The sequence below is a fragment of the Hipposideros armiger genome, unplaced genomic scaffold (assembly GCF_001890085.2).
Source record: "Hipposideros armiger isolate ML-2016 unplaced genomic scaffold, ASM189008v1 scaffold_319, whole genome shotgun sequence".
In the NCBI taxonomy this organism is placed as follows: Eukaryota; Metazoa; Chordata; class Mammalia; order Chiroptera; family Hipposideridae; genus Hipposideros; species Hipposideros armiger.
The window spans coordinates 1609642-1629008 of NW_017731669.1; the positions used below are offsets into that span (position 1 = coordinate 1609642).

The window sequence follows — 19367 nt, forward strand, 5'->3', positions numbered from 1 at the left end:
ATGCACATGTGCTTCTCATGCACTGTTCTCTCTTACAAGGGAGGTCTTTGCTGTGACACTCTCTGTCCACAGGAAGGTGATTCAGAAGTTGCCCCACGAATGAGAGATGTGACACCCCCACCCTGTCCCCACCCTGGCCTGAACTTTCCTCAAGTCTGTTCTTTAGGGAAGCCGAGTCTGCAGCCCCACCAGGTGCAGCTGGGAGAGGCATCCCCACTGCCTGCTGCCCAATGCTGAGTTCCCTAAAGCAGACTCTGGGGCAGAGATGGGTATGCATAAGTTTTAGAGAAATGGGTTTGGGGTTCTCTGTAAGGAATGAGGAAGGCAGGACTTGGCAGAGGGTGAAGGTGCCCTGTGTTCCCGAACCAGCCCCTCCTGCTCTCGGCAGCCCCTCCCAACCCAATCTTGTTCCCAATCCCAGCCCCTACAGCTGAGGGCAACTCCCCCAAATACCCCTGAGGAAGACAGCTGGGAGCCAGGAGCACCGGGCCTTCTCAGGGTGGGGGTGGGCAAGTCGGCCTGATGAGGGGATCTGAAGGAACAACACATCATCCACTACATCCCGTGCTCCTGGCATGGCACAGGCCTGTCCCCATGTAGCTGTAGACTGAGAGTCCTCCAGCCTAGGGTTGGTCCATGCCAGTTCTGAGCTTAACTCAGAAACACAAAGGAAAAGAAATGATTCAGCAATCTAGTGCATACACAAGCATTCAGAATGCTATTAGAATGACCAAAATCCAGAATATTGACAGCATCAAGTGCTGACAAAGATGTGGAGCAATAGGACCATTCATTTATCGCTTGTGAGAATGCAACATGGTACGGCCATTTTGGAAGACAGTTTGTCAGTTTCTTACAAAACTAAACATACTCTTACCATATGATCCAGTAATCATGCTCCTTGGTATTTACCCAGAGGAGTTGAAGACTATGTCCACATAGAAACCTACACATGGATGTTTATAGCAGCTTTATTCACAATTTCCAAAACTTGGAAGAAAAGATGTTATTCAGCAGGTGATGGATAAATAAACTGTGGTGCATCCAGACAATGGAATATTATTTAGTGCTAAGAAGAAATGAGCTATCAAACCAAGAAAAAATGTGGAGGAAAGTTAAATATATATTGGTAAGTGAAAGAAGCCAATCTGAACAGACTCAGTACCATATTGATACCAACTATATGACATTCTGGAAAAGGCAAAACTATAAAAACAATAAAATGATCACTGGTTGCCAGGGGCTAAGTAGTGAGAGAGGGAGAAATAGGTGGAGCACAGAGGATTTTTAGGGCAGTGAAACTACTCTGTATGATGCTATTATGGTAGATACGTGTCGTCATATATTTGTCCAAATCCACAGAATGACATCAAGAGTGATCTTAATGTAAACTATGGGTTTGGGGTGATTATGTTATGTCAGTGTAGGTTCATCATTGCAACAAACGTACCACTCTGGTGGAGGAAGCTGGTAATGGGAGAGGCTGTGTGTGGGGGGGAGGCAGAGGGTGTATGGGAAATCTTTGGTCCTTCCACTCAATTTTGCTGTGCACCTAAAACTGCTCTAAAACAATAAAGTCCATTAAACGTTTTAAAAAGTTTTAAGAACTTTGACCCAGCATCTCACTGCTAGGAATATGTCCAAGAGAAGTCAATGTGGAACTTAGAAAGCTCCAGCACAAACATTTCTTTCTATTTCATTTTTTTAAAAAAAGGAAAGATCAGAAGCAACTGGAATAATAATAATAGTAGTTACCACTTACATGGCACTTCTAGGTGATACTTGACAGTGAGAGAACTGATAAGTGAGTGGAAGTCCAGCCCTGCCATGGGGTAACACATAGCCATCCCAAATGCTCATTAGAAAACCCCAGGAAGACATGTACCATCAAATGGGAAAACAGAGTGAAAATCAAATGTGGCAGTGTTTACAGCTGTATAAAAGCCCTGCATGTGATCAAGGCTGGAAGAGAAGGCACCCAGAGGAATATTGTTCTGCTACAGTGATATGATTAAGGAGATTTATTTTTATACTAAATTGTCTTTGACTCTCTTTTTAAAATGCAAATATAATCATGTCACTTCCCTGCTTAGAATTCATCAGTGGCTCCCAATCTTCCATTCCAGTGGTTTTCAAATTATTTTTTTTCCAACACCAGAACCATTTACAAACAAAATGCAAGCCCCTTAGGAGGGTACACTGAATTCCTCCCCTATTGGACTGGCAATACCACCCAGCCTCACAGCCACTGTAGCCAGGGCTGCAGCAAAATATCTGCAGCTCTCTGGATGGACAGCCTCCTCATCCTGCCCACTCAGTGATAAAGACACAGGGAAGAGGGAAGGGCTCTCCTCTGTGAGTCTCCCTGAGCATCCTTTGATGTGCCCACCATAGTGCCTGGAGCATAAGGAAGCCAGGCAGAAGGAGGCCTGGCTGAGTTCTCACCAGCTTACCTAACCTCAAAGACGCCCAATTTTTCTCAACTGCAAATGGAAATTACACTGGCTTTGCAAGTTTGACATAGGCTTAGATGATGCCAAGCATGGAGCAGGCTGTCCAGAAATTTGGACTGAGCAAACAAATGCGCAAAAGAACGGGTTTGTGTAATCTGTTGCCTTTATACACACAAGAGAAAGGGGAAAAGCTTGCCTTTGGGGGCCACATGGAGGCAGCAGATAGCGACTCAGAAACACTGGTCCCCAGGGCAATGGGAGAAATCGGGGCTGGGCAGGACCTCTGGGAGGAGCCAGAAGTTGAGGGTAAGGGAATGGCAAGGATCGATGAGATCAGGATAAGGTAGAGGAGAGGCGAGATTAGTCAGAAACTGGACAGGTGCAGGGACTTGCCAAATGGGGTGCCTAGAGACAGGCCTGGGCCCCTGAGCCTTGGGGCAAGTGATCCCACAGGAAGGATTTGGGCCTGAATAAGGGTTCCTACTCAGGCTCTCACTTGCCTTCAGTGGACCTGGACCACAATTTCCACCAACTCTAAAGTTTGCGTTAAGGTCTTAGGTTTAACATCCTGTGTCTGAATCCAGAAACTGAAAGTTAAGTCTTTGTATAGTTTTATAATACAGCACTCCTAACTCTGGGGGAGGGAGAAGAGGGCTTGCAAATAGCAGTTGCTACATGCCTGATATTATACATGCATTACCCCCTTCCACACTTACAACAACTTTGCAAGAGACTTACTATATTATTTCCATTTTGCAGATGAAAAAGCCTAAGCTCAGACTGATAGTGTGCCCGAGGCCATGTATAGCGAGTAACCCAGAGTCAGGGTTTGGACTCAGTTCTATCTGGCTTCAAAACTCAGGCCCACTCTTGTTCATGGAGCCTGCTAAGGATGGACTAACACTGCAGCTGGAAGCCACCCTACCCTGTCCACTTGAGCCATGTACAGGATTAGACTAGAGGGTGCAACAAGGATGTCAGCTGCTTTGCTGGGGGACCTCTGGCTTAGAGTACCCTCCAAATGTCAGGACCCTTCTCCTCCCCAAATGTAGTAACACAAGGGAAGAGGGAGCGTGGTAAAGACCTCAAGCTTTGGGGCTAAGGGGACAGGAAGGAGCTCAACTAAGCAGTGACAAGGCTAGAGACTTGTCAAAAGTTACAGGGGCCAGGGGTGCTCTAGGAGAATGTTCTCCCAGGCTGGGGCAGAGCCCAGAAGAGAGACTGAATTCCCAGTCTCCATGGACTAAAGTGGGCACAGAAGTGGAGGGTAGAGGAAGATGTTGGCAATTGGGCTACATTTCCCTGACAAAGAAGGTGACGATTTTCCTGATGGGTGACATATTCATATTGTCATCTGGTCCAGGGGTCAGTACTCCATTCATTTATCCACTGTTTACATCAACAGCGCTTGAGTAAACTCACTGAGTTTTAGGAAATGCTTTGATGCTGGAAAAATGGCAGAACAAAAGAAACAAAAAATCTTTACCCTCAGGTGGATTCCATTCTAATGGAGAGAACAACATTAAGACTGATAAATAAAGGAAGATACCATGCCAGGTGGTGAGTGAAAAATGCTATGGGAAAAAAAAAAAACACAGCGGTGTGAGAAGATAGACACTTAGAAGATGCCAGACATGACAGCCCATTCTGAAGATGTACTGGGAGGAAAGCAAGATGATATTGGTATAGTCTGAAAAGTGTTTTTCAAGCTGCAGCGTGAAACCCATCAGTGAACTATGAAATTAATTTAGTGGTTCATAACCAGAATTTTTTAAATTAACTAGAATAGAGTAGGAAATACCAATATCATCACATATAGAAAGAGTTCATCTTATTTCCTAAACTTTTGCATCAGTTCTGTTATACATACATATGCATATATGTGTGTGTGTTGGGTTATAATGTCTATCATTTTGTTTATCTTGAGGCGTGGCACAAAATATTTGAAAGCCACTGTTCTCAAAGAACCACTTCAACTCTTGAGCTTGTCGTTGCTCTTAAACTCAGTTACTGGGACAAAGCAGACAAGCAGTGACTGAAGCCACACCCTTGCTCTTTCACCCCACACTGTAAGAATTAAGAACAAAGCTCTGCCAAGGCATCCACAGTCAGTGACAGCTGTAGCTTTTCCTTTACAGACTCAAGGTATATTAGTTTTCTGGTGCTGCCATGACAACAGACTGAGTGACTTAAACAACAGAAATTAATTTTCTCATAGTTCTAGAGGCTAGAAGTACAAGATCAAATTGTCTTGATCTTGGATTGCTTACTTCTGAGGCCTCTCTCCTTGGCTTGCAGGCAATCACCTTCCTATTGTGCTCTCATGTGGTCTTTCCCTGTTCTCCTGCATTCCCACCGCCTCTCTATGTTTCCAATCCTCTCTTCTTATGACAACACAAGTCAGATTGGATTAGGGCCCACCCAGACAGATTCATCTTAACTTAATCACCACTTTTAAAGACTCTATCTCCAAATATAATCACATTCTGAGGTACCAGGTGTTAGGGCTTCAACACATGAATTATGGGGAACACAGTCCAACCCACAACACAAGGCCAGACCCAGATGACCCCAGTAGAGTTAGAACTTCAGCTAATTGCATCTCCTTTGTTCAACAAGGATGTAGTATTCCTAACCACTCAGTGCCCATTGGTGGTGAACATATATTTTTAGTTACGTGCAACCATCCCCCTTATTCCCAGAAGTGGAAACCAAATTTCATCCCTCTCAGAGTAAGCACTTTGCTTAGTGTAAGCTCTACCCCTGGCTCCTGAGGTAGCCATGTCACTCAAGTCCAACCAATCAAAGCACAGCATCTCCCTGCACAGTGATTGGCTTAGGGTGGGCACATGACCCTATCAGAACTAATGAGACAGAACCCATAATTTTCACGACATTACTGAAAGAGGGAATCTCCCTTTGGTGCTGGGCTGCAACCTGGAGGGTGGAATCCAGAAGCCACTGAAGACAAACCTGACTGATGAGAACACACAGTGCAGAGACATAGGTAATCCAGGTCCCGCTGATGCCATTTGAGTCCCTGCACCCAGCAAGCACTCCGCATCTTAGGACCCCAGCCCTGGGAGCCAAGAAGACAGGAGGAAGCTACAAGGTGAGCAGTCTTGTCAAAAGGGAAGGGACACCTAAAAACTTTATTTTGCTAGCCAATACACTACATGTCTTATTCAAGCCAAGCTGAGTTTGCTTTTCTGTCTTGGACAAGTGGTGTAGGGGATATGTTCAATAGGGTGTAGGGAGGGTTTCCTTCTACTTGTGGGGAGGCCAGGAAAGCTGTGGGGTTAGGGTTCACCTTGGAGGGTAGGTGAGATCAAGATGGACATGCAGACACTATTGCAAAGCCCCTTCATCCTCACCTTGAACATGGTTGGGGACCTTCATGAACTCAAGAGAAAAGCTGCACTGCTCTCTGTCATACCTCAACTGGCTGTTCCCTCTTTCTTGTTTGGCATCTCCATTTTAAATCCTAATTAACATAATAAATATATTAGCATTATCCCTCCTTATGTTGATGCATCTGCAATTAAATAACCAGTAGCCTCTACTAAGTCTCTGAGGACTGTAACATAAGACCATCATAGGCAAATTGAATAAAAAAAACTTACATGTGATTCTGATGCAGAGACAAGGGCTTGGCCAACAAGATTAGAGGTCATTTGAAAGTCAGTATGTCTGGTAGAATCAGCACTGACTGTGGAGTCAGGCACACCTGGCTCAAATTTACACTTTACCATTTTCTTACCACATGAGTCTTAGATTTCTCTTCTAGAAAATGTGAGTACACATCTTGCAAAAATTTTTTTAATTTTTATTAAAATATAGCTCACACATAATATTATATTAGTTTCAGGTATACACAATAGTTATTCAATATTTATATACCTAAAGAAGTGATCACCATGGTAAGTCCAGGACTTATCTGACACCATATCATGCTATCACAATATTATTGACTATATTCCCTATGCTGTACATTATAACCTCATGACTTATTTGTTTTATATCTGGAAATCTGAACCTCTTATTCCCCTGTACCTTTCCCCACTTTTTAAATTTCTCAATTACAGTTGACATTCAATATTATTTTGTATTAATTCAGGTGTACAGCATATAGCTAGACATTTATATAATTGAAGAAGTGATCCCCTGACTAGTCTAGTACCCACCTGGCACTATACATAGTTATTACCATATTATTGATTATAGTCCCTGTTTTACTTAACATCCCCATGACTACTTTGTAACAACCAATTTGCACTTCTTAATCTCTTCCCCTTTTTCACGCACCCCCCAAACCCCTCTCACTCCCATCTGGCAACCATAAAAATGTTCTCTGTATCTTTGAGTTTGTTTTTGTTTTGTTTGTTTATTTTGTTCTTAAGATTCCACATATAAGTTAAATCATGTTTCATGTGTCTTTCTCTATCTGACATAATCAACTCAGCACAACACACTCTAGGTCCATCCATGCCACCACAGATGGCAAGAACCCATTCCCTTCCATGGCCAAGAAATATTCCATTGTATATATGTACCACCTATTCTTTATCCATTCATCCATCAACAGACACTCAGGCTGCCTCCACATCTTGGCCTTAGTAAACAATGCTGCAATGAACATATGGATGCATATGCCCCCTCAAATAGCATTTTGAGTTTCTTCAGATAAGTACCCAGAAGTGGGATCACTGGGTCCTTCTTAGTCTCTTGTTATAACCTTTGTTTTAAAGTCTGTTTTGTCTGGTATAAGGGTTGCTACTCCAGCTATTTTTTGTTTTGTTTTCATAAAATACAGTACCTTTTCCCCATCACTTTATTTTTAGTCTGTGTGTGTCTTTCAATCTTAAGTGAGTCTCTTATAGGCAGCATATGTGAGGGTCTTGTTTTCTTATCCATTCAGCCATCTTATCTTTTGACTGGAGCATTTAATCCATTTACATTTAAAGTAATTATTGAAAGATATGTAGTTATTGCCATTTTATTATTCATATTTTTTATCTTTTTTTTTTCATTTTAAAGAAGTCCCTCCAAGATTCCTTGTAACATTCATTTAGTGGTGATGAACTCCTTAGCTTTTTCTTGTCTGGAAAGCTCTTTATCTATCCTTCGATTCTAAATGTTAACTTTGCTGGGTAGAGTAATCTTGGTTGTAGGTCCTTGCTTTTCATCACTTTGAATATTTCCTGCCAATCCCTTGTAGACTGCAACTTTCTTTTGAGAAATCAACTGACCGTCTTATGGGAACTCCCTTGTAGGTAACTAACTCCTTTTCTCTTGCTGCTTTTAAGATTCTTTGTCTTTAAACTTCAGCATTTTAATTTTGTTTTTTGTTGTTTTTTTTTTAGCTGAGCCATCCTGCTACCTGTTGGCAGCTCAGCGGCTGCTCAGCTCGGGCTGGACTCGAACTGCTGTTGCTCAGAGCTCAAACTCTTGAGCGAGCTCTTAACCAACTGAGCCACTCGGCCGGCCCTATCAGCATTTTAATTTTGATGTGTCTTGATGTGGGCCTCATTGGGTTCATCTTGTTTGGGACTCTCTGCCTTTTCTGGGCTTGTATATCTATTTCTTTTGCTAGGTTAGGGAAGTATTTTGGTATTATTTCTTCAATCAAATAGGTTTTCAATTTCTTGCTCTTTCTCTTCTCCTTCTGGTACCCCTATAATGTGAATGTTGTATACTTGAAGTTGTCCCAGAGGCCCCTTAAACTATCCTCATTTTTTAAAATTCTTTGTTCTTATGGCTATTCTGTTTGGGTGCTCTCTGCTACCTTATCTTCTAAATCAGTGTTTCGATCCTCTGCTTCATCTAATCTACTGTTGGTCCCTCTAAGGTATTCATTTCAGTTATTGTATTCTTTATTTCTGATTGATTGTTTTTTTATGTTTTCTATCTCTATTTTTATGTTTCCTATATCTTTGTTGAAAGTCTCCCTGAGATCACTGAGCACCTTCATAAACAGTGTTTTGAATTCTGCATCTGGTAGATTACTTGTGTCCATTTTGTTTAGTTTTTTTCTAGAGTTTTGTTCTGTTCTTTCATTTGGGTCATGTTTATTTGTCTCCCCATTTTGGCTCCCTCCCTGTGTTTGTTTCTATGTATTAGGTAGGACTACTATACCTCCTGGTCTTAGGAAAGTGGCCTTATGTAGTAGATGTTCTGTAGGACCCAGTGGCACGATCTTCCTGGTCACAAGAACTGGGTGCTCCAGGTATGTCCCTTGTGTGGGTTGTGTGTGCCCTCCTGTTGTGGTTGAGCTCTCATTGCTGTTTGCAAATCAATGGGAGGGATTGACCCTTGGGTTGATTGGTTGTGAGGACTGGTCATGACTACAGTAGAGGGGCTGTGGTGCAGGAGCTGATGCTACAGAGCAGGACTCACTTTAGCAGGGATCTGGTGCCTGTCCAGTCTGCCCTTTGGGTGTGTCATCCTTAGAGGTGACCAGGTGATGCTCCAGCTCAGTCTGAAGCTGGCTACCATGTGTTCCCACCCCGGAGCGTTCTGGTAGGAGACCTGATACAGGCCAAGTTCAGCTGCAGCTTGTGCCCTGCCCAGGGCCATCCAGCATGAGCCACAAAATAATCCACAGATAGCTACTGCCTGTGCTTGGCTTAGAGGTGCCCCTTGAGGCTAAGCCATGAATCGAGGATGGCTGTTGATAGTACCAAGTTTAGGGCTGTTCAGCTAAAGGTATGGAACATGCCAAAGCCAGATGCTGCTTGTTTGGGTATTGTGAACCTTTGAGAGATTTTAGGAAAACCTGACACAGGACACAAGACAGGCCATTTACAGGGAAAAACCACTGGGAACAGCTTGGGTGTACCTGAAAGTGGGTTGGGGCAGGGTCTCGTAATCACCAGGGCAGGGAAGGAACTGTGTTAGCCAGATTGATGAAGACTCAGATATGGTTGCTGCCTGTGTCTGCCTGCAGGGAGGGGGAGGGGCTCAACAAAGAAACAATAGCTTTCACCACCCCCTTTGTCCAAGAGAAAGCTGCGCCTCCCTTCAGCCCTCACCCTGAAGGCAGACAATATAGTTTCTCTCATGTGTCCCTGGCACCTTTCCACAGGTCTCTTAAACTATTTGCATTTTTTTAATTCTTTTTTCTTTTTGTTGCTCCAAGTGGGTGATTTCTGCTATTTTGTCTTCTAAATCACTGATCCGATCCTCTGTTTCATCTAATCTACTGGTGATTCCTTCGAGTGTGTTTTTCATTTCATTTATTGTATTCTTTAGTTCTACCTGGTTGTTTTTTATGATTTGTGTATCCTTCTTTGTGTCCTCCTTAAGTTCCTGAAACATTCTTATCATCAGTGTTCTAAACTCTGTCTCTGAAAGGTTGGATACCTCTGTTTCTTTTAGTTCCATTTCTTGAGGTTTCTTCTGATCGTTTACTTGGGACACATTTCTTTGTTTCTTCATTCTGGCTGTCACTCTGATTGCTTTGATGTATTAGATCACCTAGAAGGGGGGGGGGGAAAAGAGGGGAAAAAAAGGAAAAAACAAAAAGGGACGGAGGGGCTCTCCGCCCACTTTAATCTGCAGACCACTTGCTCAGCAATAGAGAGACTCTGGGCGACTCAGCACCAGCTGTTGGGGGAAGGGCTCAGTGCATCATGTGCCGACCTCCTTCCAGACTTGAAGTAAGCTTCCCACAATTAGTTGCTGTGTGCTCTGGAACTGTGCTCACCACCAAAAATCCTCACAGGTTGTTGCGGGCTGTCTGCTGCTGCAAAAAACCCTCTGTGGCCTGTGGGGGTAGGGGCCAGGGACCAGGGGCTCAGGGTGCCCCTGGCAACACAGCTCTAGGTGGGCAGGGCAGGCCCCCAAGGCACCACAGGATGTGGTCAGTGGCCCCCACCAAGTCAGAGCAGCATGCACTTCTGCATTGGCAGCCAGCCCACAGAAACTCGCCTGGAAAGCCCCAGCCGAATCATGCAGGTGCACAGCTCTCAGCCCTTCACTCCCAGGAAAACTCCCAGTCTCAGCCTGTCCCAATCAGCTGCTCAAAGATCAGGCCGAGCAGCCCGACAGCAAATCGCCACCCAGGCAACTCTGCACGCACAGTGTGGAAATCAGGGACCTAAGACGAGTTGTGCACTCCCAGGTCTCAATAAGCAGTCTGTTGGAGTCAGAGCGTGCTTCCCAGGTGTTTCCCTGGCTATGCAGCACAAGCAGTGTGGAGGTTGGGGATCCAAGGCCACATGCGCACACACGCACGCAGGCACTCCTGCGCCAATTCCAGCAGACCAATGCAGTCCCAGACCTGAGCCTCTGTGGGAGGGCCCAGCCCTGAAAAAATGGTGCCCTCCTGTGCACTACTTATGTGCAAGCTCCACACCAGGGGAACAATGGTCCCTAAAACCTCCAACTCCCATGCCAAAGGCACTCAGTTCAGTCCTTCCTGCAGGCTCCTGGGCCCCACTCACAAAACTACTCACTCCTCTAGGAACCGTGTGAGTGTTCACCAGTGAGCGAGTTGGTTTGCTGGCTCCACTGGTTCTCCAGCTGCCCTCAGCCTCACTGAGTTGAGCAAAGAGAGTCCTCACTAATTTCTACTTCCAGCTATCATAGAACTCCTCTTCCCGGCAAAGTAACTCTGGGCTGGTGAGCGCGGTGTGGGGCCAGAGGGTCTCTCCCCCAACTGGAGAAGCCTTTCTACCACTGAGGTGTCCCTCACGGGGTTCACCCTCTCTCATCTCCGCCCCTCCTACCAGACTCAACATGGCCTCCTCTTTAAGTCCTTCGTTTAGAGGTTCTGCTCATCTACTGTCCAGGGAACTTCCGAGGTTGAATATCTTATAAATTATTTGTAATTTTGGTGTGATCCTGGGAGACAGTTGGCACAGCATCTGTCTATTCCACCATCTTACCAGAAGTCCCTCTCCCTGGCACCTTTCAAACTGCTGTTCCAGTGCTGGAGCTCAGAGCAAGTGAGTCCATAAGTGAGTATGTCCATGTGTGGGCCCTTTAAGAGGGAAGCCTAGGACTGCAGCCGCCCTCATCTCATTCAACCACAATCTCCACTGGTTTTCATAGCCAGAAGTTGTGGGGACTTCTCTCCCCAGCACTGGGATCCTAGACTGGATTGCCTTGTGTGGGCCTGGGACCCTCTCACTTTTCTGGGAGTGACCTCTGCAGCTGAGAGATATCCCTCCCAATTTTTAATGATAACATGCAGATGTGGCACCAGCCCATTCTGAGTCTCTGCCCCTGCTATCAATCTTGAGGTGACTTATTCTTTATGTCCTTAGTTGTAGGGCTTTGGCTCAGCTAGACTTCAGGCAATTCTCAGTGATGGTTTAGTTGTAATCTTGATGTGATTGTGAGAGGAGGTAAGCACAGCATCTACCTACTCCACCATCTTGACTGGAAATCACCCTTGTAATGTTGTTTTGATGGTTAGGTGAGTTAACACTGTGGAAAATGTCTAGATCAATGGCAGGTACAGAGTGATCACTTAATAAAAGTTGGCTGTTGATGATGATGATGATGATGATGATGATAACTCAATAAATTAGTAAGGGACCTCAGACTAGAACCATATTAAAAGGTATAAATTTGACTTATTCATCTTTATATCTCCCAGAGCCTAGCAAAGATCATTCAGTGAATGCTTATTGGATGGATGGATGGATGGATGGATGGATGGTTGGATGGATGGATGAACGGAAGCAGTTTACCCCAATCTCAGTGGTAGATGCTAACAACATTTTCAAAGTTTCAGTCTGTACATTTCTAGCAGTTTACCATCCCATAATTGCTTCTCCAGTGACTCCACCTTGGGCACCCAGTTTCCACCCCTACCTCTTCAGGATAACTGCCAAATTCAGCCTGCAAGGCGAGTACCCCCAGCTGCAGCAGTGTCTCATCATTGTAGTACATCTTCTCCTCTCAAATGTCTTTCCAAAGCTGCAGGTAAAACTGATGTCTTGTCTAGCTCTGCCTAGGAATAAAATGCAGAGATAAAGGCCACTAGAATGTTGAGAAAGAGGGAGAACACTAACACCAGAAAGTTTTCTTAGTCTGGGAAGCAGGAAAAGGAGAGAAGACAGAATACAAGCCAATAAGACACAAAGGGCAATGCCAATAAGATAAGCATGGTCTCCTTTAACCACACCATGTCTCCTGCCACTAGCTGGGGGCTACTCTGTACCATGCACATCACACAAGACCTATATAAGTGTTTGTTGCTGTGGTTCAAGTGAGAAAACTGATAAGTAGTTAGATGGTGTTTCTAGTAAGCAAAGGAACAAAGAGACAGTGACCAAACTCCAAAGCAATGACCCTCTCCTCCAACCCTTATAACTGGGCTGCTAGGAGAGGGGCATGTTAGTGTCATGGAAGAAAGAACTTTGACCTGGAGTAGAGTATGTTTGAAACAAACATGCAAGTTCTCATTTTGACAAGAACCTACCCCCCAAACATTGAGTTTCCCCCTTTTCTATCAAATTGGAATGCAATCAATAGAAGATTGATCACAATAATTTTTATTTATACATAAGTTACACTTCATCAAACACTTACCCATCTAACATCAGCCTGGACATACATATCCCTTAAAGAACAAAGGAACAAGTATGCAGCACTCACTGGAGTAGTCCATGGTGACTAACAAACAACTTGATCCTCAGGAAGAGTGTGAAAGCTCTCAAGGAGGTCTTCTGTGACTGCTCATTCCAGCCTTCGGGAGCTACTTTACACAGTCTGGTTTCATTGTCCAGGAAAAATAACTCTTTGCCTGAAATAGAAGTAGAGAATGTTTGGAGGAGAATGCAATTGGCCAGGAGTCACCCTTCATATTGACAGCCCTGAGACATGCCAAGAAGAGTCCAACTGGAGCCGTCTGAGTGTAGGAGAGAGCAGGAAGCAAGTCCTCTGGACACCTGCTACCATTGGGCCTTTGCTGGGTCTATGAGTGGTCAGAGTAGGAGACAAGGAGGAGAGGGTAAAGAAAGAGAAACTCAGCACTAAGAGGAGAAAACATGATTATTTGCCTTAGAGAAGATATCACTGCTATCTACTTTCCAACTACCATCTTATTGAAATGAGAATGAAAAACAAAGGTATGAGTATTTATTCCATTCCTGCCATGGGCCAGGCCCTCTCCATCAACTGAATGGCCTCCAAGCATCCCCAGCCATGGGTGTGTTATGAACTAAATGTTTGTGTCCCCCAAAAGTCATATACTGAAGCCCTAACCCCCATTGTGATGGTATTTGGAGGCAACACATTTGGAAGGTGATTAGGTCATGAGGGTGGACCCCCATGGAGATATTAGTGTAATAGGAAGAGGAAGAGACCAGAGTTCTCTCTGACTTGTGAGGACACAGTGAGAAGGTGGCTGTGTCTGTGAGCCAGGAGGAGGGCAATGAACCTGACCATGCTCAAACCCTGATCTTGAACATCTCAAACTTCATAACTATAAGAAATAAATGTGTGTTGTTTAAGCCACCCAGTATATAAAATTTTGTTATAGCAGCCTGAATGAAGTGAGACAGGGTATAAGTGGAATCACATGTGCTTTTTGACATGAATGTTGCCAGCTTGAAAATGCTACCAACCCAAGTTCAGGACTTCAACTCCTGTTGATTTTATCCTTGAGCAACTCCAGGAGGGAGGTTGAATCAGCCCCAGCCATTAAGGCCCAGACCCCTCCCCTGTTCTTCTCAAGGCAAATATGGACTCCTTATGCACCTTACCTGGGTACCCTGGTTACTTCCCCAGGAGCCCTGCAGATCTGCCCAGGGCCTGCATTATCCCATACCCTCCTCCATGCTCTACACTCACTCTCAGCCCACAGATGCTCTTACTGCAGATTACCTGAGCACAGGAGTTGTGCCAATTTTGGAAGGCAAAGCTTTTAAGCAAGTAGCCAACTTTTTCTCCCCAAAGCATATTCATGCTGTGTAGAGGGAAAGAAGTGTCCAGAGAAGTTCAAATAAGAGTTACAACACAGTGCCCAGTGCCTAATTTTGAATATAGATACATATATTTATAATTAATAATTTTTAGCAAAAATTTTATTAATGATTTAACAATACAAAGATCAATGAAACCAAGAATTGGTGATTGAAAGATTAAAAAAATTGATAAGCCCTTAACCAGATTGATCAAGAAAGAAAGAGGGCCCAAATAAAATAAAAAATGAAAAGGGAGGAATGACAACTGACATCACAAAAATACAAAGGATTACAATAAAATATTACAATTATATGCCCAAAAATTGGACAATCTGGAATAAATGGATAAATTCCTAGAAACACAGAATCTTCCAAGACTGGATCAAGAGAAACAGAAAATCTGAATAGACTGATTATTACTAATGAAATCAAATCAGTAATTAACAAGCTCCAAACAAACAAGAGTCCTGGACCAAGTGGCTTCACAGGTGAATTTTACCAAACATTCAAAAAAGAATTAACATTTGTCTTTCTCAAATTATTCCAAAAAATTCAAGAGGAGGTAAAGTTCCCCAGCTAACTTTCTGAGGCCAGCATTACCCTGATTCCAAAACCATAAACGACATTACTAATTTAAAAATTATAGACCAGTGTTCCCAAAAAACATAGATGTAAAAATCCTCAACAAAATATTAGCAAACCAAATTCAGCAATATATTTAAAAGATCATACACCATGACCAACTGGGATTCATTCCTGGTATGAAAGGTTGGTTCAATATTTGCAAATCAATTAATGTGATACACCACATAAACAAAATAAAAAGTAAAAATCATATGGTCATATCAGTAGATGCAGAAAAAGCATTTGACAATATCCAGTATCCATTTATTATAAAAACCCTCAGCAAAGTGGGAATAGAGGGAACATACCTCAACATAATAAAGGTCATATATGAGAAATTCACAGCTAAAATCATACTCAATGGTGAAAAACTAAAAGCATTTTCCTTAAGGTATAAGAAATAAGACAAGGATGTCCACTTTTACCTCCTTTATTCAACATAGTATTGGAAGTCCTAGCCACAGCATTTAGACAAGAAATAGAAATGAAAGGCTTCCAAATTGGAAAGGAAGTAGTAAAACTTCATTCTTTGCATATGACATGATACTATATATAGAAAACCTAAGGATTCCGCGCACACACACCAAAAAAAACCCTGAAAAACTATTAGAACTGATAAACAAACTTAGTAAAATAGCAGGATACAAAATTAGCATTCAGAAATCAGGTGCATTTTTATATACCAATAACAGACTATCAGACAGAGAAATTAAGAAAACAAATGCATTTATAATTGCATCAAAAAATAAAATACCTAGGGGGCAGCCGGATGGCTCAGTTGGTTAGAGCACATGCTCTGAGCAACAGGGTTGCTGGTTCAATTCCCACATGGGCCAGTGAGCTGAGCCCTCCTCAAAAAGATTAAAGACAACAACCTGAGCTGAGCTGCAGCTGAGCTGCCAGTCGACAGCCGGATGACTCAGTTGGTTAGAGCATGTGCTCTTAACAACAAGGTTGCCAGTTCAACTCCCTCCAAATGGGATGGTGGGCTGCATGCCCCATCAACTAGATTGAAAATGACGACTGGACTTGGAGCTGAGCTGCACCCTCCACAACTAAGATTGAAGGACAACACTTGACTTGGAGCTGATGGGTCCTAGAAAAAAACACCACATTGTTCCCAAAAAAAACACACTGTTCCCCAATAAAGTTTAAAAAAAATTCTGCCCTCTTCTACACCATCCTTATAAAATAATAAAATAAAATAAAATACCTAGGAATAAATGTAACCAAGGAAATAAAAGATCTGTACTCAGAAAATTATAAGACATTAAAGAAAAATACTGAAGAAGATACAAATAAATGGAAGCACATAACATGCTCATGAATAGGAAGAATTAACATAATTAAAAGGTCCGTACTACCCAAAGCAATCTGTAGATTCAATGCAGTCCTTATCAAAATGTCAATGGCATTTTTCATAGAACTAGAATAAATAATCTTAAAATTTATATGGAACCACAGAAGATCCCAAATAGCCACAGCAATGTGGAGCAAAAAGAATAAAGTTGGAGATATCATGCTACCTGATATCAAACTACATTACACGGCTATAGTAATCAAAATAGCAAGGTACTGGCATAAAAACAGACACATAGATCAGTGGAACAGAATAGAGACACCAGAAAATACCCCATACCTATATGGTTAATTATTCTATGAAAAAAAGAGGCAAGAATATACAATGGATCAAAAATAGTCTACTCAATAAATGGTGTTAGGAAAACTGGACAGATACATGCAAAAAAATGAAACAAGACCATCTTCTTACACCATATACAAGAATAAATTCAAAATAGATTAGACTTAAATGTATACCTGAAACCGTAAAACTCCTAGAAGAAAACACAGGTAGTAAACTCTGTCATTGCTCCTAGTAATATTTTTTCCACTATATCTCCTCAGGCAAAGGAAACAATAGAAAAAAAATTAAAAATGGGATTACAGCAAACTGAGAAGTTTTTCCACAGCAAAAGAAACCATCAATAAAATGAAAAGACAACTTCCTGACTGGAAGAAGATATTCACCAATGATACATCTGATAAGGAGTTAATATCCAAATTTTATAAAGAACTCATGCAGCTTAACACCAAAATAAATTAATTAATTAAAACAATCCAATTAAAAAATTAGGCAGAGGACCTGAAAAATCATTTCACCAAAGAGGATATACAGATGTCCAATAGACATATGAAAAGATACTTAAAGTCACTAATCATCAGAGAAATGCAAATAAAAACCACAATGAGATACCACCTCACTCCTGTCAGAATGGCTATCATCAATAAATCAACAAACAACAAGTGCTGTTGAGGATGTGGAGAAAAGAGAACCGTCATGGGCTGTTGGTGGGACTGCAGCTTGGTGCAGCCACTACGAAAAACAGTTTGGAGCTTCCTAAAAATTTAAAAATAAAACTACCTTATAACCCAGCAATTACTCTTCTGGGTATTTATCCAAAGAAACCCAAAACACTAATTTAAAAGGTATATGTACCCCTATGTTCACTACAATATCAAAGATATGAAAGCAAACTTAGTGCCCATCAACAGATGATTAGATAAAGAAGTGGTACATATATACAATAAAATATTACTCGGCCTTAAAAATGAATGAAATCTTACCATTTGCAACAACATGGATGGACCTAGAGGGTATTATGCTAAGTGAAATAAGTCAGACAGAGAAAGTCAAATACCATATGATCTCACTTATATGTGGACTATAAAAAACAAAATAAATGAACAAACAAAACAGAAATAGACTCATAGATACAGAGAAAAAGCTGATGATTGTCAGATTGGGAGTGGGGTGGGGGCTGGGTGAAAAAAAGTGAAGGGGTTAAGAAGTACAAATTGGTAGTTACAAAATAATCACAGAGATGTAAAAGACATAGAAAATATAGTCAATGATATTGTAATAACTATGTATGGTGCCAGGTGTGTACTATGCTTATCGGGTGGATCACTTTATAAATTATATAAATGTCTACATTATGCTGTACACCTGAAACTAATATAAAATAATATTGAATGTCAACTATAATTGAAAAATAAAAATTAATTGAAAAAAAACATTTTAGCAGTGCACAACTTCAAAAAAGACAGGAGTGAATAAAATGATTTTTATAAATGGCTTCCTGTAGCATATGTCAACTAATTTCCACCACATTTACTACCCACCAAGTTGCTGGGGGGGAGAGAGGGGACACAAAAGGCTTTTGATGATGAAAAAGTACCAGATATTAGTAAATAAATATGAAAATTCCATTTTTAAGAAACTCAAAAAACCTCATCTAAACCTGCCCCATGTGCCCTTGGCCCTTGTAGCTGAATCTGACACCCCACACCAACTCACCCTTCCCTTAGGGTTACATCCCCCCCCCCCCCCCCCCCCCGCCCCAGGGAATGAGCAGGCCCCTGTTGTAGTTTTGCCAGCAAACCCTCTCAAGTAGGCTTCTATCCAAACCCCAGACTGGTCACTTGTGATTTAGCCAGGAGGCACCCCTTAAGCAATTCTAGGATGTCCACATAAGAAGGGTCTGGGTTGGCACCTAACCAGGAGGAGACAATAGGGGGTAAGCCTATGGTTGTTCTCCCAGAGCACGTGCACTGGTTTTATTTAGATTGCACATTACAGTGCTCACTTCTGCAGCACACATACTAGACTGCATAGAAATACAATGTTTCCTAAAGATTCTTCTATTCACACTTTACAAAAGATTGAGCAAAATCAATTGATCATATCAAAATAGTATATAATGGTTGTTCTTTTTACTTGGGAGAGAAATCTTTTGAGAGGTCTGCTAAGAACTATGGGGAGATAAGGCGTATCCTCCTACCGCCTGTGGCACACTGAATGATCCTACAATAAGCTTGTGAGCCTTTCCCATTGGAGATGGGAAAAGAGGGGAACACTGAGATTATGACACCTAGCAAACGGTGCTGGGAGAGCCAGGATTAACCTGAAGGCCCACATTATCCCAACTCAGCTCCCTTCTCATTTCTTCACACAGTGGTTAAAGGGCTTCAACTACAGCAAGGAGATATTTGCAGTCAAAGGAAATAGAGTCCCTTAATGAAAGGGCAGCTATGGGAAGAAGGTGTTAGAAGCCCTTTTCTTCAGGATCTTCAGAATGGATTCTTAACTTAGCATGAGGGTGCTATTTCCTATCAATCTTGTATGGTTAGATGGAAATTTGAAAAAAATATATATATATATATATTTTTTTTTTCTCGGCAGCCCAGCTCCAGGTTGAGCTGTTGTTCAGCATCTTAGCTGTGGAGGGGAGTGTCACTGGCCCTCATATGTGGGATCCAAACCGGGGCCCTCTGGCGTCCCAAGCCAGCTCTTAACCATCGTGCCACTCGG

General features: G+C 42.4%; 1 pseudogene; it reads right to left on the bottom strand.

The window, feature by feature from the left end:
- LOC109392207 (FERM and PDZ domain-containing protein 2-like) overlaps positions 1 to 19367 on the bottom strand; it is a 40664-nt pseudogene that overhangs the window by 13721 nt on the left and 7576 nt on the right.